Here is a 15,381-nt window from a genome sequence, read left to right as displayed (position 1 = left end):
CCCGCCCCCCCCCAACTGGAGTGTCTTCTTCCCCACAGGACATTCCCCCCACCACCATATCTGCCCACAAAATCTTTTTTTTATCTTTATTGTCTTTTGAGTGCAAGATATAGTTCTGCAAATAGTACAAAAGGTACAGAAAAAAGTAAAAAAAAAAAAAAAAAAAAAAATCGTACATAAACGCAGGCACCAACTATGCCCACACTAATAAGTTCCAGTGCTCCACTCCATAATCCATCACTTTGAAGTATAATAGCTACAGATAGCAATAGCTTAAGACAAGTCAGAGGCCAGAAGTAATACAAGGAATTCAAATAACCTCAACCTTTCGTATAAACCTAAAGCGAGTAACTGTGCATAAGAGAATGTGCTGAATTGGGATCAGATAAATAACCATAAGGAGGGCAGAGAGAAACCTGAAAAATGGGATTCCGACATCACAGAACCTTAGTAAGCATACCCATTAAAAGGAAGAAGGAGTTTTAGGGTAGAACAGCCGAGTCTCAGGATGCCGGGCCAAGATGACCAAATTTTATGAATTTAGTGGGACTGGCCTCAATATCTATAACATGTGGTATTGTCGCAACAAATTCATAAAGAAATACCACATCGCCTTATAAGGAAAGTAGGGTAAAAAAAACTCTTAGGTGCTGGAGTAAATTGTTGATTGTGTCCATAATGTAACTATGGAGTTTAAAACAATTCTGCAGCAAAACTTGTCTAAGAGCCGGTTCACACTGGGGCGGCGCGACTTCGGGGGCGACTCGGCAAGGTGTCCTGAAAAGACGACTTCAGAGGCGACTTACAAAATAACTTCTGTATAGAAGTCAATGCAATTCGCCCCCAAAGTCGTACAAGAACCTTTTTCTAAGTCGGAGTGACTTGCGTCGCTCCCATTAGAATGGTTCTATTGAATAGAATGGGACGCGACTTGTCAGGCGGCTGAGTCGCCGGACGAGTCGCCCCGGTGTGAACCGGCTCTAAAGCTCGCCAAGGATGGGAGGAATTTCGAATGTAAATTCTTAGGAAAATAAGGCTCTAAGAAAGTTTATTTTTCTAATCAGTGGGTCAAATCTTTGTCCCTTTTTTGCCCACAGTGACAAGAAATTTTGACGAAAAATGAAAGTTTTTCTTGAACAAACACATTTCTAACAATGTATGTGGTTTTTATTCAGCAAAGTCCATTCATTCCAAAGTCAAACATTAAAGGGGTTGTAAAGGTTTGTTTTTCATTTTCTAAATGGGTTCCTTTAAGCTAGTGCATTGTTGGTTCACTAAACTTTTCCTTAGATTTCCCTTCTAAATGTTTTTTTTCCCTTGTCTGAATTTCTCACTTCCTGTTCCTCATCAGTAAGCTTGCCCCCATCATCCGAGACGTTCTGGCTGGGGGTTAGTCAGTGTGCTCACCCCCTCCCTTGGGACTACATCCCTGCGGGGAGACGCTGTGAAATCCCCACAACTTAAAGGAATTCCTTGGGGACCCCCAGGTCACTAGAACTAGAGCTCCCATTGGAAGATTTCCCCTCTATTACTTTTCTTTCACTTTCAATGATAATAGTAAATATGACAAATAGAGAGGGCGAATCTCCCTAATGGGGGCACAGACAGCAATACAAACTGATTGTAATCTCACTCCACTTTAGGTATACTTTTACGTTTTTCTGGGACTGACATTTGATGCATTTCGATTACTCTCCAAATATCTTCTGTCTGCAAAACCTCCACCACTTCCCAGGAGAGATGCTTCAACAGTTCGGTCAGGGATGCAACAGATTCATATATACTTTATTGGACACAAGTTCTGCCATTTGTCACATCACCCCGAGACAGATTTCTATAGAGGAGTATCTACAACACTATGAATTCCAGGGATTCTCCTTCAGCTTTAAGATTGTGCTAACTGGCTCCAGATACCTCAAAGAGTTTGATAACCTGTCTTATAAACCACATTCTCAATGCACATCTGTCAGTTTAATAAGGTGTGGCAACAGCTTCCTGGCCCAACTGCTAGAGCAATGCAACACCATCAACAGCAACAAGCAAATGGAAGGTTGGAAAGCCCCAAAGCTTGTGCATGGTCTTCACTGAAACAGCGAACTATAACTTTATTCTATCTATCACCATATTAATAATACAAAACAGTAAAACTTACATGCACAGCAGCATTCTACATTATACAAACATTTCATATTTATACCACAATACACCAATTAAAGCGGGGTTCCACCCGCAACTTTCTATTATTTTTTTAAAGTCAGCAGCTACAAACACTGTAGCTGCTGAATTTTAATAAGGACACTTACTGTCCTAGGCGTCCCCCCCCCATCCCCCGAGGCCGATCGCTCAATCCTGGCAGCTCCCGGCACCGCCATCCTTACTGAGGGAAACAAGCAGTGGAGCCTTGCGGCTTCACTGCCTGTCTTCTACTGCGCATGCGCGAGTCTCGCGGCGCTTTTGTGAATGGGTGGCTGCTTTCTGGGAGACACACAGTTCCCAAAAGGCAGCGCGCCCCATTGCCCAGAAGACAACGCGGGGAGGATGAGGAAGAAGACCTGCCGCAGTATGGGAAGAGGCAGATTAGGAACTTCCGCATAGCAACCGCCATTTCTGGTAAGTGGACCTCCACTTTAAACTCCATGTTTTTCTGGCATTGAGCCCTGGTTCACACTGGGCTGCGGGAGTGAAGCTGTGCGAGTTTAGCTGAACTCGCACGATTTCACTCCCGCCGGCAGTCCCGATTTTGGCCGCGATTTAAGAGACATCTGTGCAGGTTTCTGCACAGATGTCAATGTAAATCGCGGCCAGAAATCGCAAAAAGTAGTACAGGAACTACTTTTTGAAATCGGTGCAGCGCCGCAGATGCGGCGTCGCACCGATTAGGACGATGTCATCGACAATTGCCGGCAAATGCCGCCGATTTGATATGCGATTTCACATGTGAAGTCGCATCTCAAATTGAAGCAAAACTTACCCAGTGTGAACCTGGGCTAAAATATACTTGGCATTTTAGCCCTTTTGCCGCCACTGACGCAGTACCACACCTGTGGCAGCAGAGCCCTGTAAACCGACTCCTGACTGCTATTGCTGAGGGCAGTCTATTTATGTGTTGAGTCAATTGTTGGCTTTGTAGTAGAAGTGATTTGGATGGCTTTATAACCATACCTGATCACTTCCACCCACACTGGAATATTCCCCCCCCCCCCACTTCCTGTTTGATGAAACAGTTGTCAGCAAAAGTGAGAGCTCTGCAACGGAGCCCTGTACAGCAGTGAGAAACTAATCCTTCCCCTCTCTATCCAAACACTACAATAAAAGGTTTTTGACCCGATTCACATTGGACATTACTTACCCTCAAGGTGATGTGTCCCTGGCGCTTCTGTGTTCAATTGCAGTAGAAACCTTCCGTCCTCCAATGCCTCAACCTCACCTCCTTGGCTGTAATCTTTCAGTGTGGAAGGGGTTAACAGAACTGAGGAGCTGTCACAGGCTTTCATCAAGAGTGCCCCGACTATGCCTGCCCTTTCCACCCACTCCTTTATTCATTTATGAATGAACATGATCTATAAATGGAGACGTGACCTTTCAATCAGCCACCCTTCCTCCATTTATGGCTCCTGCTTCATTCATAAAACCTGTAGTAACAACCTATATGAAAGGAAAAGCTGGTCATTACTTTCCATGCTAGGTTTTATACTTTATAGCACCCAGTGTATCTCACGTCAGCTCTGCGGGCTGCTTATCCCCAAATAAAGTCAGGAAATGAAACAAAAACAGATTCCTCATCCACACTATACAGAACAGATAAACAAACCTTTTATTGGACCTATTGCACCAACAATTACACCACAACACTGACAGCACCTGATTGGATGCAGCTGTTGCTTGGCAGAAATTTTTACAGCAGGCTCCTTTAACCACCTGAGGCCCGCGCTATAGCCGAATGACGGTTTCAGCGCGGACCTGAAAATCCAACAGGACGTCAATTGACGTCCGCCCCTTTCCTCGCTCCCGAGCGCACAGCGGGGAAATTCTGTGCTGGCCGTGTCCCTTGGACACAGCCAATCACAGATCGCCGTGAGCGGCCAATCGGAGTGGCCGTTTAGTATGCGATCTGTGCGGCCAAAGAATGTAAACATATGAGATCATTTCTCATTGCCGGCTCTCACAATTACAGCGTCCTGTCAGGGAGAGAGGAGACCGATCTGTGTCTCTTGTACATAGGGACACAGATCGGTCACCTCCCCCAGTCACCCCCCACACAGTTAGAACACTATATAGGGCGGGGATATGCAATTAGCGGACCTCCAGATGTTGCAGAACTACAAATCCCATGAGGCATAGCAAGACTCTGACAGCCACAAGCATAACACTCAGAGGCAGAGGCATGATGGGACTTGTAGTTTTGCAACAGCTGGAGGTCCGCTAATTGCATATCCCTGATATAGGGAATACATTTAACCCCTTCCTCACACCCTAGTGTTAACCCCTTCAATGTCAGTCACATTTATACAGTAATTAGTGCATATTTATAGCACTGATCGCAGTATAAATGTGAATGGTGCCAAAAATGTGTCAAAAGTGTCCGCCATAATGTCGCCGTCCCAATAAAAAAATCGCAGATCGCCGCTATTACTAGTAAAACAAATAATAATTCTGTCCCCTATTTTGTAGGCGCTATAACTTTTGCGCAAACCAAAAATATGTAGAAGAATACGTATCGGCCTAGACTAAGAACATTTTTTTTTTTTTAATTGGGATATTTATTATAGCAACAAGTAAAAAATATTGTATTTTTTTTTTCAAAATTGTCGCTCTTTTTTGTTTATAGCGCAAAAAATAAAAACCGCAGAGGTGATCAAATACCACCAAAAGAAAGCTCTACTTGTGGGGAAAAAAGGACGTCAATTTTGTTTGGGAGCCACGTCGCACGACCGCGCAATTGTCAGTTAAAACGGCGCAGTGCCGGAAGCTGAAATTTCACCTGGTCAGGAGGGGGGTATATGTGCCCAGTAAGCAAGTGGTTAAACATTCATACATACATAGACAAACATAAAAAGTCTCAATGTACTCCCTATATAAAAGGACAAAGTCTCATAACCTTAATATCTAGACAGATCCTGGAGGGACTTGGGGGCAGAGGGTAGAGGAGGAGAAAAAAAAGAAGAGAAGAGAATAAGAAAAAAAAAAAAAAGGAGAGAAAAAGGGGGGGGGAGGGGGGAAATTTTATATTGTGTGTTTAAGATCTAGTATTACTAAGATCAAAATTCTCTAAAGTGCCTGTAAAAATTCAAGGAATGTAAGTGCTTTCCTGAAATATGCAAATTTACAAAAAAACAAGCAACACGATTGGTTAAGACTCCTCCCCCCTATACATAGGCAGCTGTGTGTTTAGTGTGTGAGCGGAGGGTCATTGATATCTCAATTGCTGGGCTTTCTTTTGTCTGGAGGTAGGGTAAGAGCCCTTTCACACTGGAAACGCCGCTAGCGGAGCGTTAAAATAGCAGTAAAACACCGCTATTTTACAGAGTTTTTTACAGCGTTTAATTCATTTCAATGGAGAGGGGCGTTTTTATGAGCGTTTTAATAGCGCTATTTTTACCGCGAAAAAACATGGCAAAAACGCACCCGTGTGAAAGGGCTCTCAAGACAAAAATCGGACACTTGGTTGGCCAACAATTGGTTCTTATGTATGAGGCTTAAGGCTTCATTTGATGCAAAGCTTAAAAATAGAGATTGCTGCAGACTGGAAATCTGCCCTAAACACACAAACGTGGCATCACAACATGCTGACATACGTAATTACCGTAAAGTGTCTTTAAGCCCTAACAATCCAGCATGTCATAGAAAACCAAACAATTACAGTAAAAAAAAAACTGCCACAGAACACGTACTAGCTGTATTATTTATGATACGCGATATGACAAGCAAAGGACATACCCCAAAAGAATAAGAGCTTGCTGAAATTAGCACAAAAGTGTCTCCAAGCACTAAACCATTGCAGAACATGAGCAACATCAGGTCACCAATAGTCTGCTATCCTAGCCGTATCCAAGAAGTCTTTCAGCAAGAGAGCCAAGTGGCTTCCTAAATGAATATATGAGAAGCAGGCGATGCAGGAAACGTCATAGAGGCTTTCACTGTAGACAGGCAGATCACCAGTTCTTGTGCTAGCATGTCACAGCGTGGCAATAGTCACTGTTTAAACTGCTGAGCCCCACAGATATGACATAATGCAACATTCTCACATCTTTGTTTTATAAGCTGTGTTTCCCTTGGCAAGAACAAGCTGATCTGCAAGATACACATGCCATCAATAAGACAGAAAGCATTATGAAAAGTCTAATGGAAAATAAGAACCCATCGAAATACTGAAATCAGATCCCAGCACTTTGCACATTACCTTTACCCTGCTATATAATACCTTTACTAATTACCTAAAGTACAGAAGACGGTAGACTTAAAATTATACAAAGTATCCTAATTATTATACTGTTAAAGTGGATCTTCAGTCATTTTTTCATCTTTCCATCCATTAAATCTTCTGCCCTTGTTGTTTTAACTTTATATAGTAAAAAAAAAAAAAAGAATTCCGCCAATAAATACCTTATACAGCCCACTTCCTGTTTCTTGCCTGGTAAAAGAACTAGGCTTATGACATCATGCACAGCTCTCTTACTCTCGTGAGAGTTTGCCAAGAAGGGAGGGGGGTCACAAGAGGGCCAATGAGAGCTGCAGAGCTGGAGACATGTGTCTGTGTAAATCCAGGAAGTGAACAGGATGCAGCTTCAGCTGCCAACAGTTAAAACATTTGCAGCCAGACTCAGTGGAGGGAGATTTCTGTAGCATATTTGGCAAGTACAAAATCACAGTATATATTAAATAATATGCAACATGGTTGGAGGGAAGCTTCAGAATGGCAAAGATGTTTTTATTACAAATTATGTGAGCACACTGCAGTTCCTCTTTAAGCTCTTTTTATATAGAATTTAGATCATTAGTTATCACCCTTTAGGGCCCATCCCAGGAACAAAATGGAGTCACGCTGAGCGGTGCTTAGCTATTCACAGGAAGCATTGGCATCCATGAACGCCGTCATCTGCCCACCTCTCTACCTCAGCCAATTAGAGGAAGCTTTGTATCCATTCACAGAATACAAGGTGTCCTGTGAATAGCTGAGTGCCACTCAGCCTATTTTGCTCCATGAGTGAGATGGGAAGTTTCTTTTCCACTACCAAAACACAGTGCTGTGTACTCTGTAGCTGCATACAGTTCATACAGCGCAACGGTGAGTGCAATAAATATTTGGTTTGGGCCAGCTTAGTCTAAACTAACTATTTAAAATGGGCATTAAAAGGTGCAGATCAGCTCAAAAAATAAAAAATAAATTACAGTTTTTGTGTTCATGCATCTACACTGCTGTCGTCCTTGGATCACATTGTTGCTTGTGGTTGTGCTTTGGTTCTGGAGATGCGTTGCTGATGGAACAGAGTGTCCTGGGCTGATTTTCAGTGAGTGGAGCACTGAATTACTAAATATGGGGAAAACCAACGGCTCCCAATACTATCAATCTGCCCAGTGAGGAGAGAGCGAGAGCCATTGCTCTTGTGCACAGCCCTGGATCGAGTACGGGGTGTGTGTGTGTGTATGTGTATGTGTATGTGTATGTGTATGTGTAATATATATATATATATATATATATATAAGGCCCCTTTCACACGGGGCAGTGGAGGTGCGGTGACGGCATAGCGGCGCGATTTTTAGCGCCGCTATTCTGTCGTATTTATCGCAATATTCGCCCGCTGGCGGTGCGGTTTTAACCCCCGCTAGCGGCCGAAAAAGGGTTACTACCGCCCACAATGTCCGTTTGGCTGATGTTACTGTACGGTTCACAATCTTCCACCCGGCTCCATTGATTTTTCAGTTGAAGATTGTGGAGCTGGGTGATACTGACTGGGCCACCCAGGGCTTGAATTTCAACCGATTCAGCAGGGATCATCCAAAAATTGAGGCGTGTATGGCAAGATTAAATCACTTGGCGGATTAAATGGTTTAAATAATCAATTTGAATCTCCATTGTTCTCCACCACCCCCTCACCTCCTCTGCACAGGAAGAAGTATAAGCCATTAGCCGGGCCACCAAGGGCAGTCGGTTTGTAAAGCCGGCCATAGACTGTTCACATCTCAGCCGGTTCAGCAGGGATCGGCCAAGATTCGAACCATCTATGGGCATTGGGCAGGCTGAATGTACCCAAAAGTCGGTCCATGGCTCATTGTCCATTGTTTCCCTACTGAGTGAATCACTGACCAGGAACAAGTGCCAGGTTCTAATAATCTGCACTCTAGCCCTACAAGCAGGTCAGTCACTCATTAGGTACTGAAGCAAGAATCATTGTTAAAAAAAAACAACAAAATCAGTTATAACAGTTTCCAGATTTCTATCCTCACAGGTTCCCTTTAATGTGAAGATTTCAGGCTGCAGTAAAGCCTATTGTTGGATATCACAGACACATTGGCTGTCAATCACATCAAACATCCATTAACTAAACCCAAAATGATCTTCTGAGCAAACAATGAGAGCGCGACATTTCCTCCATTGTTGGTTATACACGCACTTAGCAGGAATCCATGGCACAAAACTGCCCGTGACAATCCAGCCTGCCAATAGAATTTGCCCATGTGATTGATTAGCTTTGAATGTCAGCTCCCATCGGAGGGTTCTTTCATACCGGTGCTCGTGTTTGAGTGTGCCCACTAGTGGGCATTGTGAATGGAGCTGTGCCAATGAATTGTAATGATGCAGCACACCAATTACCTTCTCTTTTTTTTCTCCCCAACTTTGCTAAAATGTCACAAAAATACTTTTCATTCATTTAAATGCACAGCATCACCATGCGGCAATGACAACATGTAGCGCAGGGTCCTTTTTTTTTTAAACACACATGGGAGTTGATTTACTAAAACTGGAGAGTGCAAAATGTGGTGCAGCTCTGCACAGAAACCAACCGGCTTCCAGGATTTATTGCCAAAGCTTAATTGAACAAGCTGAAGTTAGAAGCCGATTGGCTACCATGCACAGCTGCACTTTGTACTCTGCAGTTTTAGTAAATCAACCCCCCAGTGTGTTACTAAGCTGATAAGCCTGATTGCCTTGCCCCTGCACTGGGATGACTTTAGGCAAAGCTGCCCAGTGAAGACCAACGCATACGGTGTGACTGCGCAATGAAGGTGCCCACACACTGTACAACCATTGCCTTATCAGGCTCAAATAGGCTGCATTAGACAAATAACTTACTGTATAGCCGGCAAGACGGTTCGAATCTCGGCTGGATCAGCAGCGACCAGCCAAGATTTGAACCATGTATGGGCAGGCTGAATGAACCCAAGTTGGTCAATCAATTTGGGTACAACCAGCCTGTCGGATTTTACATGCAAATTTTTACTATTACAGCAGCTAGCAGTAATCACCATGTGTGAAGTCATCCCTGCCAGGAGAACACAATAGCTCCGCCGGAGGGATTCCCCTTATCAACACTAATAGTGTTGCTGGGGGAATCAAGCGATTTTCTTTCCTGCAACCTGTGGTTGCAGGAAAGAAAATTGCTTCATCTTCGGCCAGCTTATGTCTCTGTTTACTAGTTGGCCAGCATGTATTAATGCAGGGCTCGACAAATCCCGTTCGCCAGGGCGACTAGAAATAGCATCCTGGCGACTTGGCTTGGAAGGTGGGCAGAAAAAAAAAAAAAAAAATTTGTTCCATAGGACAGGCGCTCCGCGGACTAGGCCAAAGCCGCGGCCTCGCCTAAAACATCCTGCGCGCTGCGATCCTGGGAAAAGGCTGCGAGCGGGCAGGATGTTTTAGGTGAGGCCGCGGCTTCGGCCTAGTCCGCGGAGCGCCTTTTCCCCAGGATCGCAGTGGACTAGGCCCCCACCTCCCCCGCCGCTCGATCGCGGGGGGCCCGTGATGTCCGGTAATTGAGGCCGCGGCTTTGCGGCCTTGTGAAGTCCCCAGCTCTTCCTTGTGTGAGCTGGCGCCATCTGGTGGTGGCCGTTGGTATTACAAGTTATTACCACCAGATGTGAGCTGGCGCCATCTGGTGGTGGCCGTTGGTATTACAAGTTAAGCATTACAAGTTAAACAGCAATTCTAATGTCATTTTTCACTATTTTCACTGCCATCTTCTTCCCTCCAATTAGAACCCCCAAACATTATATATATTTTTTATCCTAACACCCTAGAGAATAAAATGACGATCGTTGCAATACTTTCTGTCACGCCGTATTTGCGCAGCGGTCTTACAAGCGCACTTTTTTGGGGAAAAAATTCACTTTTTTTAATTAAAAAAATAAGACAACAGTAAAGTTATCCCCATTTTTTTTAATAATATGAAAGATAATGTTACGCCGAGTAAATTCATACCCAACATGTCACGCTTCAAAATTGCGTCCGCTCGTGGAATGCCGACAAACTTTTACCCTTTAAAAAATTCATAGGCGACGTTTAAAAAAAATCTACAGGTTGCATGTTTTGAGTTACAGGAGGTCGTCTAGGGCTAGAATTATTGCTCTCGCTCTACCAATCACGGCGATACCTCACATGTGTGGTTTGAACACCGTTTACATATGCGGGCGCTGCTCACGTATGTGTTCGCTTCTGCGCGTGAGCTCGTCGGGACGGGGTGCGTTTTCTGGCTCCTAACTTTTTTAGCAGGCTCCTAGATTCCAAGCAAATTTGTCAAACCCTGGATTAATGTATGACCAGAGGATTGCCATTATTTTCAATGAGGCCATACCTGTGTGCAGCTCTTACATGTATTATGAATAATTCTACAAGTGCATTTTTTTTTATTTACAGCATTGATTGATGCACGTTTTTGGCCCCACAGACTTCAATGGCAGCACACAAAATGCATGACAACAACAAGCCCCTAGCAACCTCTACTTTATTTTCTTGATGCAGACTGCATGAGAACATGCATTAGGAAGCATATCAAACACACAAACAATGCAGGCATAAAGGTGAGAACATATCCTTACTAGCAGCATAAAGGAACATCGGCTAAAATGCTGATCATTATATAAGAAGCTCCCCTGCTGATCATTATATAAGAAGCTCCCCTGCTGATCATTTCCTGTATGTGTTACTTTATTTCTGGAAAGGTATCGATGATCCGAGAAAGCTGCAATGCCAACCTGTACTGACAGCAGTAATGTGAAATCAAGTGTCAGATGAACATTTGCTAGGGGCAGCTGTTTTTTTTCAAGGCGTTTAAGTTCACCAGGACTGAGAATGTGAGAACGACTTGCATTGTATACATATATGCCCGGGGGTATGGAAAAGGGAGTTTGGCTTTTAAATGGAAAGTGCTGAAATAGTATTGAGAGTCAGGAGAATGCAATAAATCAGTGTAGGGAGACAATGGCGTTTATTGGGAAGGAGAAGACACTGCTGACTTTTGGGCTGGCGGTTGGTGCAATGTGTAGGGTTAGGGCAGGAGAAAAGTCACACAAGAGTGGTATAGTCCATGTTTGGCACAAGTCTTGTAAAGTGCCAGTTTAGTATGGTGGGTGATGAAAGGTTGATGATGTTGGTGATGATGGTGATGATATTGACCAAACAATAAATATGGAAGAAGTGATCTTCTACCTGGCACTCCATTCCACTGACAGGAGAGTAGCAGAAAGTGCTGCAAGCGGATGTGTCACTGCAGTGTGTGGCATCAAAGGGCTGTGTGCCAGTACACTGTGCGATGAAGGTGGTGCTAATATGAGGGGACGGTGACCAGAAGATGTGATTAAGGGGCGATGCAAGCAAGTGCAGTGTGCAATGAAGCAGTACATTCCTTAAACACGCAGAGGAGGGGGGGGAGGGGTTACACTGCTGTATGGAATAATTAGTTTATCACAACACAATGGCATGAATGTGAAAACAAAAAATTGTGTTCTGAGACCACACAGATCGGGTTGCTTTGGGGACATTACATCTTAATGCACTGCTTATGTGCCATGTACAGTGTCAGACACACAGTCAGTGAAGGATTGCTAGATGCCAGTCCATTATGTGTATTGGGGGGGTGCCAATTCAGCTTGCCATGGACATTGCAGTGTTTTGTTACAGAGGCTGCATGTCAACTCAGATTAGAATCAGTGCATTGCCCAATGTGAAATGAAGGTGGCATCGCCTGCATTGTAAATCTACAGTCAAAGTTTGCCATGCCAGCTTAGACTGTGGCTAGGGGTTCTAAGGCAGCCTGGTGGAAGGACTGTATGCCAGACTTAGGTGTTATTTACCAGGGATAGCCCAGAGACAATGGGGCAAGATCTGAGAAATAAGACATCAGGGGAGACTGGAGGAACTATGTACAGCTACAATGGCAGGGGGCATTAGGATGGGAATGGGGTTCAGGGGGGGGCAGTGCTTTGCGGTGTGAAGACAAGGGCATGCTCTTATAGACAGCAGGAGCAGAACGTGTTACCAGGAGGATGGTGGAGATTGGAACTGACCTCCATCCATCAGAAATTAAACATGCCCACCCCTCATATAATCAGGGCACCCTCTATATATCACGTGTCCTTTGTTCTAAGGTCAGGCTTCTGATTCTTGGATGGCGGACACTTAGCAATGTACAGGTCAGAGAAGTAGTGGTGGCGAGCCTCCGCCAGGGATGGCATCAGTACCATGTGATCACTGGGGGAGTCAATGTCATGGCAGTGTATGTAGAACACAACGCATATGTGCCCAATGGGAGGCAACAGCAGTGCTGCCTGCAGACTACAGGATGACAAATTAGTATCAAGGTGGGTGCCAACTATATGTGCCAACATAAGGAGTGCAGTGCTCCAGTCCAACAGGAGTGCAGTGTGCCAACCCTTCAGGAGAGCAGCGTGCCAATCAGGCATGCAGTGTGCCAGTCCAACAGAAGTGCAATGTGCCAATCTAATCAGTGTGTCAGTCAGGAGCATAGTGTGTCAAACTAATCAGTGTGCCAGTCTGCCAACCTAATCAGTGTGCCAGCCCCTCAGGAGTGCAGTGTGCCAGTCTAATTAGTGTATCAATCCATCAGGAGTGCAGTGTGCAAGTCTGTCAGGGGTGCAGTGTGCCAGCCCATCAGGAGTGCAGTGTGCCAGTCAGTCAGGCAGGGGTGCAGTGTGTCAACCTAATCAGTGTGCCAGCTCGTCAGGGGTGCACTGTGCCAGTCAGTCAGGGTTGCACTGTGCCAGTCAGTCAGGGGTGCAGTGTGTCAACCTAATCAGTGTGCCCGTCAGTCAGGAGTGCACAGTGCCCGTCAGTCAGGGGTGCACTGTGCCCGTCAGGGGTGCACTGTGCCCGTCAGTCAGGGTTGATGAGGAATGGAAGGAGCCGTGGTGTGATGTATTGCAGCGATGTGTCTCGGTGTTTGTACTGCACTCTCTTTCTCTCTCTGTCTGTCTGTATTGTAGGGCCGTGCATTGTGTGCGGTGGTCGGCTCCCCTCACACACATTCTCAGTACCTCGGTACTCCTCGGTCGGTGCTCCTCCCGCGGGCTGCGCTCTCCTCACCGTCCACACATTAATCCAGCACGCTCCGCGCCCCACCATCCACCCCGCGCCCTCCCTTCCGCGAACCGGAGCCGGGATCGTAGCGGCGGCCTCTCCCCGTCCGCTCACACTCCGCTCTCCTCTCCCACAAGTTGAGAACAAAGTTACTCTCCACCCGCCCGCAGCTGAGCCCATGCAGCTGACTCTCGCGAGACTTCCCATTGGCCAAGATGGCGGCGGGCGGTACTGAGGGCGGTGAGGGTTGCCATGGTAACACATTGACTCCAGGAATGAGAGGCTTAGAGGAGCTTGTTGTCACCGTGCCAGTAGAACGGGATAATGGTGTCATGAATGAAGGAGGCATTGCTGGGCTTGTTCAATAAGGCGGCGAGCACAGCTGTGTGCAGAGGGCAATGGTCCATAGCAACCAATCCCATCCCTGGAGACATTGCAATGGTCCATAGCAACCAATACCATCCCTACAGACACTGCAATGATCCTGCCATAGCAACCAATCCCTTCTCTGCAGACATTGCAATGGTCCATAGCAACCAATCCTATCCCTGCAGACACTGCAATGGTCCTGCCATAGCAACCAATACCATCCCTACAGACACTGCAATTTTCCTGCCATAGCAACCAATCCCTTCCCTGCAGACACTGCAGTGGTCCATAGCAACAAATCCCATCCATGGAGACACTGCACTGGTCTATAGCAACCAATCCCATCCCTGGAGACACTGCAATGGTCCATAGCAACCAATCCCACCCCTGCAGACACTGAAATGGTCGTGCCATAGCAACCAATCCCATTCCTGCAGACACTGCAGTGGTCCATAGCAACCAATCCCATCCCTGCAGACACTGCAGTGGTCCATAGCAACAAATCCCATCCCAAAGACACTGCAATGGTCCAAAGCAAACAGTCACCTCCCTGGACACTGCAATGGTCCATAGCATCCCATCCCTGGAGACGCTGCAATGGTACATAGCAACCCATTCCATCCCTGGAGACATTGCAATAATACATAGCAACCAATCCCATCCCCGGAGACACTGCAATGGTCCATAGCAACCAATCCCATCCCTGCAGACACTGCAATGGTCTATAGCAAACGATCCCATCCCTGGAGACACTGCAGTGGTCCATAGCAACCAGTCCCATCCCTGCAGACACCGCACTGGTCCATTGCAAACGATCCCATCCCTGGACACTGCAATGGTCCATAGCATCCCATCCGTGGAGATACTGAAATGGTACATCGCAACCAATGGTCCATAGCAACCAATCCCATCCATGGAGACATTGCAATGGTCCATAGCAACCCATTCCATCCCTGGAGGCACTGCAATGGTACATAGCAACCCATCCCATCCCTGGAGACATTGCAACGATCTATAGCAACCCATCCCATCCCTGGAGACACTGCAATGGTCCATAGCAACCAATCCCATCCCTACAGACACTGCAATGGTCCACAGCAACCAATCCCATCCCTGCAGACACTGTACAGCTCCATAGCAAACAATCCCATCCCTGGACACTGCAATGGTCCATAGCATCCCATCCCTGGAGACACTGCAATGGTCCATAGCAACCAATCCCATCCCTGCAGACAATGCAATGGTCCTTAGCAACCAATACCATCCAGGGAGACATTGCAATGGTCCATAGCAACCCATTCCATCCCTGGAGGCACTGCAATGGTACATAGCAACCCATACCATCCCTAAAGACATTGCAATGATCCATAGCAACCAATCCATTCCCTGCAGACACTGCAATGGCCCATAGCAACCAATCCCATCACTGCAGACACTGCAATGGTCCATAGCAACTAATCCCATCCATGGAGACACTACAA

General features: G+C 45.9%; 1 protein-coding gene across 1 annotated transcript in view; it reads right to left on the bottom strand.

Moving 5' to 3' along the window:
• SIPA1L1 (signal induced proliferation associated 1 like 1) overlaps positions 1–13,666 on the bottom strand; it is a 331,939-nt gene extending 318,273 nt beyond the window's left edge. The window contains 1 exon segment of the mRNA XM_040332639.1: positions 13,489–13,666. The gene's annotated coding sequence lies outside the window, so the exon portion shown is untranslated.
• Positions 13,667–15,381: the final 1,715 nt, after the last annotated feature.

Source organism: Rana temporaria, chromosome 13 (genome assembly GCF_905171775.1).
Source record: "Rana temporaria chromosome 13, aRanTem1.1, whole genome shotgun sequence".
Classification (NCBI taxonomy): Eukaryota; Metazoa; Chordata; class Amphibia; order Anura; family Ranidae; genus Rana; species Rana temporaria.
Note: the sequence above shows the minus strand (reverse complement) of the source record. Positions and strands in the feature narration are given on the sequence as shown.